Genomic DNA, 10555 nt, shown 5'->3' on the forward strand with positions numbered 1-10555 from the left:
CAGAAACTTAGAATACCCAAGATACATTATGCAAAACAGAAGAAAACCAAGAAGGATGATCATTGTGTGGATACTTCATTCCTCCTTAGAATAAGGAACAAAATACTCATGAAAGGATATAGGTACAGAGACAAAAGTATTTTTATTTTATTGTTATCTTGTTATAACATAAATTATATTTTGGATCATGTTTCTTCTCCTAATAAGATTAAAATATGTTCTTTTCATTGTACTTATCTCCTAGTCAGTTTATGTGGTAGATTACATTTACATTTGTTAAACACTTACATTGTCAATGGAACATACTTGATCATGGTGAATGATCTTTTTGATGTGCTCTTGGATTTAGTTTACAAGAATTTTATAGAGAATTTTTTTTTTATCTATGTATATAAGGGAAGCTGGTCTGCAGTTTTCTTTGTTGGATCTTTGTGTGGCTGAGTAAGCAGGATAATTGTGGTCTTGTAAAAAGACATATGTAATGTTCCTTCAGCTTCTGTTTCAGAATTTATTAGAGCCATATTTTCAATAATTCTTCCTTGAATAACTGGTAGAATTTGATTGAGAAACTATTTGTCCCTGATCTTTATGTTTTCTATCTATCTATCTATCTATCTATCTATCTATCTATCTATCTATCTATCTATCTATCTATTTATCTATCTATCTATCATCTATCTATCTATCTATCTATCTATCTATCTATCTATCTATCTATCTATCTATCTATCTATCTATCTTTTAAGAATAAGACTTGATTACTGCTCCTATAATACAAGTTATTACCCATCTGTTTAAATTGTGTATCTGAAATTTTTAACAAAATCTCAAACATTAGATTTTATCAATAAAGACACAGGAGCCAGATGCTGAAGTAAAAACCTGCTAGCTCACAGAGGAAGAAATGCTGACCTTCCTCCTCAGCCAAAGTGTACGAAGGAAACTTTCCTTCTCCATACATCTCAAGAAGCCCTCAAACTGAGTGCTCTGCCCTTCTTCCTGGGTGTCTCTCTATCCATCCTCCTGGCTCCCTCTTTTTTAAATTTAGTTTAATTTTTTTATAGGTCTGTTTTATATCCTGCTCACTGCTCCTTCCGGGTCACCCCCTCCCATTATCCTTCCCCATCTTACACTCCCCTTCTTCTCTGAGCAGATAGAGATGTCCCTGGGTATCCCCCACCTTGGCACTTCTGGTCTCTGGGAGGCTAGGTTCTTCCTCTCCCACTGAGGCCAGACAAGGCAGCCCAGCTAGAAATTCATATCCCATGTACAGACAACAGCTTTTGGGATATTCCACGCCCTGAATTCCTCTTAACTCTCTCTCTTTTGTGTGTGTGTGTGTGTGTGTGTGTGTGTGTGTGTTCACTCCCTGTCAACTGTTTGCTTGCTGTGTCTCTTGACCTCTGGTTGACTTTATTTAATCCTACTTACAAGAGACAGAAAGCTCTTGGATTAAATGTGTATACTAAGGCTGAACCATGGTGTTCACGGTGTGATCAAATATCCTGGAAAATCTGACTTGAAACTTTGGTAGGTTACACATATCAATAAATGAAATAGATATCCCAGTTTTTTGAAATGTAGTATTATGATTTTCTGGATTTATTTGGTATATGCTATGATGCCCCTATTATCTCTATATAAATTTTGATTATCTCTATATTTTAATCTATTTGGCTAAGAATTTTTTCAATCATATTGATTGTTAAAATGCAATATTTTGTTTCATTGGGTCTTTGCATTATTTTGTTATTTATTTATTTATTTATTTGTATTTTATTGATATCAGTCCTGACTTTGATTATTTCTTGCCTTCTATTCCTGGGGTGTTATTTCTTCTTTTTTACCTCAAACTTTCAGGTGTGTCAGTTGATAATAGGACATTTCACCAATTAATTTATGTAAGCACATAGTGATGTGAAAGTGCATATTAGAACCACTTTTATTGTGGTTTAGGGATGCTGTATTTTCATTTTTTATTCCATTTAAAAAAGAATAGAGTTTATTTCTTAATTTATATCTTGACCAATTTTTCATTCAGCACTGACTTCTGTCACTTTTCGTTTGTAAACTTTCTGTCATTTTCACTGTTGTTGTTATTCAGCTTTAATCCATAGTGGTCAAAAAAAAGATTGAAAGGTATTATTTCTGTTTTCATCTATCTTTTGAGACTTGTCTTGTCTACAAATATGTGGTCAACTTTGAAGAACTTTCCATGGCCTGCTGAGAAAAGTATAGTTTTGTGTTTGGATGAATTATCTATAAATAGATCCATTTGATTTTGCCATTATTTAATGTTATATTGTGGGACGATTTTCTATTTTGTTTGTAAAACTTATATATGAGCAAAAGTGGGGTATTAGGCTCATCGACTCTTTATATATTAAGATAAGTATAAGATTTTATAGGTAATAAATAGTGTTTCTTTTATAAACTTGGATACCCTTATATTTGGTATATAAATGTGTAGAATTTCAGTAACTTTGTAATGGATTTTTGTCTTTGATGAGTAAGTTGGTAATGTTCTTTTCTATGTTATCTGGTAAACTTTGGTTTGAAGTCTATTTTATCGTATATTAATATTGCTACATCTGATTACTTATTGAGTCCATTGGTTTGAAATATTTTTCTATCCTTTTACTCTGAGGTTATATTTATCTTTGACATTAAAGTGTGTTTCTTGGATGTAGCAGAAGGCTGAATCCTGTTTCGTAATCCAGTGTGTTAGTCTGTGGTCTTTTACTGGTAATTGAGACCATAAATATTGAGTTATCAAATCAGCGGTGTATCTTAATTTAATTCCTGATATTTTGTTATTACAGTGTGGGTGCCCCACCCCTTTCATTTACTGATCAAAGATTATTTATCCCTTTTGGTTTCTTGTGCAGTTAACCTCTTCAGCTTGAAGTTTTTATTCTAGTAAACTATTGAGCTGGATTGATATATACCACATAAGCTGTGCTTTAAAATGGAATGTTTTTCTTTCCTTCTCTGTGTACTGTAGTTGATAGTTTTCCTGTGTATGATAGTCTGAACTGGCATCTGTGGTCTTTCATGGTTTGTACAACATCTGTTCTAAACCTTGTGGCTTTTAGGGTCTCCATTGAAAAGTTGGGTGTTATTCTATTAGACCTACCTCTATATGATAGTTGGTATTTTTCTGTTGAATGCTTAATATTCTTTCTTTGTTCTATATGTTTCATATGGTTATTATTGTTATGTGTCTTGGAGAAATTCTTTGTGGATTCTCTCTATTTGGTGTTATGATTGTTTCTTTTAACCTTAATAGACACCTCCTTCATTAGACCAGGGAAATTTTTTCTATGATTTTGTTGAAAGTGTTTTCCAAACCTTTGACCTGTCTTTTCTTACTTTTTTACCACCACTCAATAATTTTTAGATTTGGACTTTTCATTGTATTCCAGACTTCCTGCATGTTTTGTGGTTGTTTTTTTAAATATTTTCTTTATCTAAGATATTACTTTAATTTTTTTCTACCTTGTTTTACACCTGAAAGCTTGTCTTTCATGTAGTACTTTTGAGGATTGTTTTGACTTCTAAAATTTGTGATTTCCAGCTCTATTTAAGTTTGGGTTTTATTTAATGATTTTATTTCTTCTTTCATGTCTTGAACTTCTTTTTAATCATTATTTGCCACTGTTGATTTGTATTTTCACAGACTTTAATGAGATGCCCTGGGAGGGCTTTCCCAATAAAAAATAAGCAGAAAACACTCAGAGACTCCTCCAAACCCATGCCATACAGTGTAGGCTGATGGGGGATACACAAAATGACATTATTCATGTCCAATTTAAAATATTTTAAAATACCATTTGTAATGTGGAGAAGGAAATAAATGAAGAACTTACTTAACAGACTGGGATCTGGAGTTTTCTTCCTTTTATGTCTAAATGAGCCTATGAGTGCTCCATTTTAGATTTGCAGGACTCAAGTTGGCTGTTAGAAAAGTTGATTGACAGGCAGCTTTCTTGCTTTTGCTTTATGCTAGTGTTTGAAATCCCTCCTGGATGCAGATTTACCAGCAGCAGGAATCACAAAATCTTAGCCAAACTACATGCTCAGAACTGGATAGGAGGCAAATGTACAACTTTCAAGAATAAAGATAGAGCTGGGCATGGTGGCCCAGCACTCAGGAGGTGGAGGCAGGAAGATTTCTGAGTTAGAGGCCAGCCTGGTCTACAAAGTGAGTTCCAGGACAGCCAGGGCTATACAGAGAAATCCAGTCTCAAGAAAAAAAGAAAAAGAAAGAAAGAAAGAAAGAAAGAAAGAAAGAAAGAAAGAAAGAAAGAAAGGAATAAAGATAGCACATTTTCTTAATCCGTTCCTCTGTAGAGAACATCTGGTGGTTTCCAGCTTCTGACTATTATAAATAAGGCTGAGATGAACAAGAGTGGTGAATATGTCCTTGTTATATGTTGAAGCACCTGTTGGATATATGCCCTGGTAAATTTACACAATGGACTACTACTCTGCTATTGAAAACAATGATTTCATGAAATTTGCAGGCAAATGGATAGAAGTACAGAGGGTTAGGAAATTGAATGAAGGTGTATAACAGTGAGGTATGGGGAACTGGGATAGCCACTAGAAAATTCCAGGTTCCAGGGAAGCAAGAGCTTCCCAAGACCCAACAGGGATGACATTAGCTGAAAAATGCAAAAAAGTGTGCTAGAGAACCTGAAGAGAACATACCCAGGGGTTAGGCACGGCCTCTGTTTAAGTTATAGGGCCATCCACCCATCTCAAAAATATGAATTCAGAATTGCTCCTCTCTAAAGGAAATGCAGAGACCAAAAGTGGAGCAATACTGAAGAAAAGGCATCCTGAGACTGCCACACCTAGAGATCCGTCCTATGTACATACACCAAACCCAGACACTATTGTTGATGCCAAGAAGTGCTTCCTGACCGGAGCCTGGTATAGCTGTCCCCTGAGAAGCTCTTCCAGAACCTGACCAATCCACACCCAAATGCTTGGACTGAACATGGGACCCCAATGGAGGAGTTAGAGGAAGGAATGAAGGAGATGAAATGGTTTTCAACCCCATAGGAAGAACATTATCAACCAAACAGATCCCCCAGAGTTCCCAGGGACTAAACCACTGTCTTAGTCAGGGTTTCTATTCTACACAACACCATGACCAAGAAGCAATTGAGGAGGAAAGGGTTTATTCAGCTTACACTTCCATACTGCTGTTCATCACCAAGGAAGTCAGGACTGGAACTCAAGCAGGTCAAGAAGCAGGAGCTGATGCAGAGGCCATGGAGGGATGTTCTTTACTGGCTTGCTCAGCCTGCTCTCTTATAGAATCCACGACTACCAGCCCAGAGATGGTCACACCCACAAGGGGCCTCTCCCCCTTGATCACTAATTGAGAAAATGCCCCACAGTTGGATCTCATAGGGACATTTCCCCAACTAAAGCTCCTTTCTCTGTGATAACTCCAGCTGTGTCAACTTGACACAAAATTAGCCAGTGCAACTACCATCACCTAAAATGATTTTGGTGACTCTTGTAGTGTATTGTGCTGGGGAAATAAAGCTGGTCTCAAAGGCTGTACATTAGCTTTGTGCCACAGTTTATGCTTAGAATCTCAGCTTCCTTGGATGCTTAGGCATAGATAGGAGAATTGTTAATTTTGAGATCAGTCTGGGCAAGTGGAGGGATTCTTATCTCAATACCAATCAACCGAAGAGTACACATGGAGGGACCCATGCCTCCAGCTGCATACGCAGCAGAGCCTTACCTGTCTTCAACGGGAGGAAGGCCCTTGGTCCTGTGAAGGCTGGATGCACCAATGTAGAGTAATAAGGTGAGAGTGGGTACATGGGTGGGGGAATACTCACACAGAAGTGGGGAAGATGGGATGGGGGTGTGCAGAGGCAAAATCTGGAAGGTGAACAACATTTTAAATAAATAAATAAATAAACAACTTAAGAGAAGGAAGGAAGGAAGGAAGGAAGGAAGGTAGGAAGAAAGAAAGAAAGAAAGAAAGAAAGAAAGAAAGAAAGAAAGAAAGAAAGAAAGAAAGAAAGAAAGAAAGAAAGGCAGACTTGAGACAGGTACCACTGATAACAGAAGCTTCAGAGATGTCTTTAAAAAAAATGGATGTGAGCCGGGCCTGGTGGCGCACACCTTTAATCCCAGCACTTGGGAGGCAGAAGCAGACCAATGTCTGAGTTTGAGGCCAGCCTGGTCTACAGAGTGCATTCCAGGACAGCCAGGGGCCATACAGAGAAACCCTGTCTTGAAACAAACAAACAAACAAACAAACAAACAAACAAAGGATGTGAACAATATAACTGATACTGAAAAGGTGAACATGATGAAAGACAATGCTGGAACACTTATTTTATCAATCCCAAGTTCCCTCTTTGACAAGACCTTTGCAATTACTGATCATGCAGAAGCCAAACCAGTCACAGAAATGCTTTCTGGAATATTAAATCAGCTTGGTGCTTTCATCTTAAAGAGACTTACTAAGTTAGCTGAAAGTTCCCATGTCAAATATTTAACAGTAAAGCACCAATACCAGAAGGTATTGATGAAGATGATATTCCGGATATTGTAGAAAATGTTGAGGAAATGTCTAAATATGAAGGTAACTAAAATCCTCTGGTTTTATATCTATCCTCTTCCTTTACCTAGAAGAAATAAAACAAATCTTAAAAGAAAGAACAGACAAGGTGGTTGAACTAAAGAGCAGAGGATCAGTGGAAAGAATAATATTTCAGTGAGCAGTGGCTCATTCCTAAGGGCATCCAGTGTTTGACTTAACAACTGCTTAATGCTAAGTGGTCATATCTAAATCTGCAATCTATCTGGACTCTCTGCTACATCATGAGGACTTCTAAAGATTCTAATTTTCTATACCTGTGGCACAATAGTCTCTCTCATGCCCTCAAAACTTCCTTAATGGGCAAAATATTATTTTCCATGCCAGGCATTCTTCTGTTTTTCATTCAACTGTCCAAAAACTGTTGCTAAATCACAGAAGCCAAGTAACTGTGTTAAACCAAGAACTTTCAAAATACAAAAACAATTAAATTCATACATGTTGTACCTGCTCAGCATTCATGAACCTCAAAAGACAATCCAGGAACCAACTCCGATGTAATTGCACTAGAGTCTTTATTTATTTATAAGCTTGACCCCTTGCCATAGCATCCTAACAAACAGAGCAGGATGGGAGGGTGAAACCCCAAGCTCTCAGCAGGACAAGGTTTATAGGAAATAACAAGCAAGTATGTGTGTGTGTGTGGTGGTGGTGGGGGGTTATCCTGGCAAGCATCTTGTATGACTATTGTAAGCCTATAGGTGGGTGCTCTGAAGCAAAACCAGGAATATCACAAGTAGTCTGAAAGTCTAAATGAATCAAACTAATCTTTGGTTGACTGTTGCTAGTTAATAGGTAGGGAGTAACTCTGGGGTATGGGCCAAGGACAAGCCATGAGGTCCTTCCCTGTACTTGGTTGTAGCCTTGGATCAGCTTTAGATCAACTTTTGCTTAAAATGGATGCTGGAAGTAGGTTTGGTCTCTGCTGCCTATACTTCTACCCTCTTACTCCCTAGATTTTTTTTGACAATGTCCAAAGTAGAACCAGGAAGTAGATTGCTTTTCACAAGAAAAGCTCGAATAATTCAACAAAAATATCATATGGTGGGCTGATGATTTGGCAGTAGAAGAAACAAAGGGGTGTTCAGTTGTGGAAATTTTGAGCCAATGTATGAAGTGGAAACTTAAGGTTTCTTTGGAAAGTCAGCTTTGTCAGATTGTGTTTTGTTGGGCAGATATGGGAAGCTGTGTTTTCCTAAAGAAGACAAAGGTAAAATGGTATTTCACTAAGGCAGACACAGGAAGGAATGTTTCACTGAAGCAGAAACAGGTATAAGAATGTTTGGCTAAAACAAGCACATGAAAGGATGCATAATAAAGGATTTTCCGCTAATGACGAACATATATTGGTTTGTCTTGCATTGTGTTGCTGAACTCCATTTGTAATGATGCCATAGAGAAACTTGTCAAAGAACTTCTTGTGTGGTTCCTGCTGCTCCTACTTTTGGCTTCTTACTGTTTCCTCAAGAGATGAGCTGATTGACAGAGTGATGTCAGTTAACACAGACTCACAGACTCTGTCATTTCAAATGACTCTAGTTTGTGTCAAATTGACATAAAACTAGCTAACAGTGTTGCAAGTAATTTGTTATGGCTTCTCCTCACTTTTACATCATAAATGGCTATATTTTGGTAGGTTCAACAAGGCATGTTTTGTTGTTAGGAGGATGGGTTCATGTAGGTCCTACAGTGTCACAATTACACCATTCTCTTCCACCTCTCTGTTGACTGCACTCATCCCAGCATCATGCTCCTGCCTTTTCCTGCAACTCCTCACTCTGGTACCTTTTCCAGTTTGCTGTAGTCACACTGTATCCTTCGTATTCCTTCATAAAGTAATAAAATTTCATGGATTTATAGAGAACTAGCATTTTCAAATATTAAAACTTTTGTCACAGAGCGTGGTGTGGCATTCTAGTTCCATAAAGTATCTTTAATTCAATTGAATAATACTCTACAGATAGCAGTTTGGAAATATGACTTCATACTCCATGAACTTATTCTATATTTGACAATTTATTTAAATATATGGGTATGGGCTAGAGGAGTCACTAGGATCACAACCAAAACTATAAAAGTATGGGATTTTTGCTGGTAGGTTTTTGTTGATTTGACAAAAGCTTAGGTCATCAGAGAAGCAGAAAGCTTGACTGAAAAGATAGTTAAATAAGATGAGGTAGTAAGCAAGTTTATGGGGCAACTTTGTGATTGATGATTGGTGTGGTACAATCTTGCCTACTGTGGCTGGTACCTCCCTGAGCATTTCTACAAACAAGAGGATCTTTGTTCAGAGGACATTGTTTTCTTTTTGTGTAACATTCCCTCTAACTCTTGAATTTTTCTTCCTCTTCCTCAAAGTTCACTGCACTCTGAGCATCAGGATTTGTTGGCAACATACCATTTTGGACTGGATTTTTCACGGTCTTTTAAAGTCACTCTGCATATTTTCAAGTTGTGAGTGCCTACATTTGTTCCTATCCATTATAGGAGGAAGCTTCTTCGGTGGTTGCTAAGCAAGACCCCAATCTATAAGTATAGCAGAATGTCATTAGGAGTGATATTATTGCTATTATCCCTTAGATACAGTAGTATATTTTTCTGCAGGTCGATAGCCTACCTAATCTCATACTCTTGGCAATGCAGGTAGTAATTTGCAGGGGTGTCATCTCATAGACTGGGTTTTATTCTAATCAGATAATGATTGGTTACTCCCACATCTTTTGTACCACTTTTAAACATGCTTATCTTGCATGATGGTCACAATTATAGAATACAGGGTTTGTAGATGGCTCATGTATTTTCCTTCTCCTCAGGCACTGGTGAACAGTATCCTCCAGTACCACAAACATTAGTCAGTAAATGGGAAGGCTCCTTTTAATCACTAACTCAATTTCTCTGTGTTCACTGTGTTGTATAAGTGTTGTCTTCAGCAATAAGGCCTTACTGTACGTTTGTGTACTTCAGCCAATAGCCTGAAGAATATCCCAGATTTTTTTGGTAGTTTCTATGGATTCAGCCTCATTGATCAACAACTATACTAGATGTAATCCATTAGTGGCAAGTACAGTTTTATTTGTTCATATGAGATATTCAGTTGATGCTTCGTCTCTCCTGTCATTTGGTTTCTTTCACTCAAACACACACATGCCCAAGCACACAACCATGTGCATGTACACACACACATACACACACACACACACACACACACACACACACACACACACACACACACNCACACACACTACTTCTTAAACAAAAGTTAGAGAGAAAATACGGGTCCATGTAGGTGTCTACTACAGGGCTAAAATTGAGACTGGGTAACTGTCTAAGTATTCTGCTACTGGGCTGGGAATCAGTTACACAATTGTCTTAAAAGTGGGTTAAACAGAAGCAGTCTGAAACATAGTCGAGAAACAGACTGAGTACACAGTTATTAATAGTTTCATGAAATATTATTTGGCTTCACGTTGAGCAAGAAGGATAATGAAGATCCATTACCTGATACCTAGGCCTGAAAACCAGCAGGTTCCAAGGTAGAGAATGCCTCTAGTTATTGGTGACTTACACAAAGAGATGCTATGAGAGAGGAAAGCTAGTTCTTTTAAGGATCTGCAGATTCTCAAGGGGAAACAGAGAGGAAAAGCAAGACTGTCTATGTATTCTGGTACTGGGCTGGGAATCAGTTACACAATTGTCTTAAAATTAGGTTAAACAGAAGCAGTCTGAAACATAGTCGAGAAACAGACTGAGTACACAGTTATAGTTTCATGAAACATTATTTGGCTTCACGTTGAGACAAAAATTCAGTGTCTAAAGCCAAGAGGTTTGTTTCAAAAAAGAAAAAAAAATATATCCTCATTCTATTCATCCTAAAGCATTTAAATAGTCTCAATCATCTGCCCTTGTTTTCTGATCTAC

At 37.4% G+C, this 10555-nt stretch overlaps 1 pseudogene; it reads left to right on the forward strand.

The window, feature by feature from the left end:
* Positions 1-6343: 6343 nt before the first annotated feature.
* Positions 6344-6630, forward strand: LOC110314711 (annotated as a pseudogene).
* Positions 6631-10555: the final 3925 nt, after the last annotated feature.

The sequence above is a fragment of the Mus pahari genome, unplaced genomic scaffold (assembly GCF_900095145.1).
Source record: "Mus pahari unplaced genomic scaffold, PAHARI_EIJ_v1.1 scaffold_10969_1, whole genome shotgun sequence".
Taxonomy (NCBI): Eukaryota; Metazoa; Chordata; class Mammalia; order Rodentia; family Muridae; genus Mus; species Mus pahari.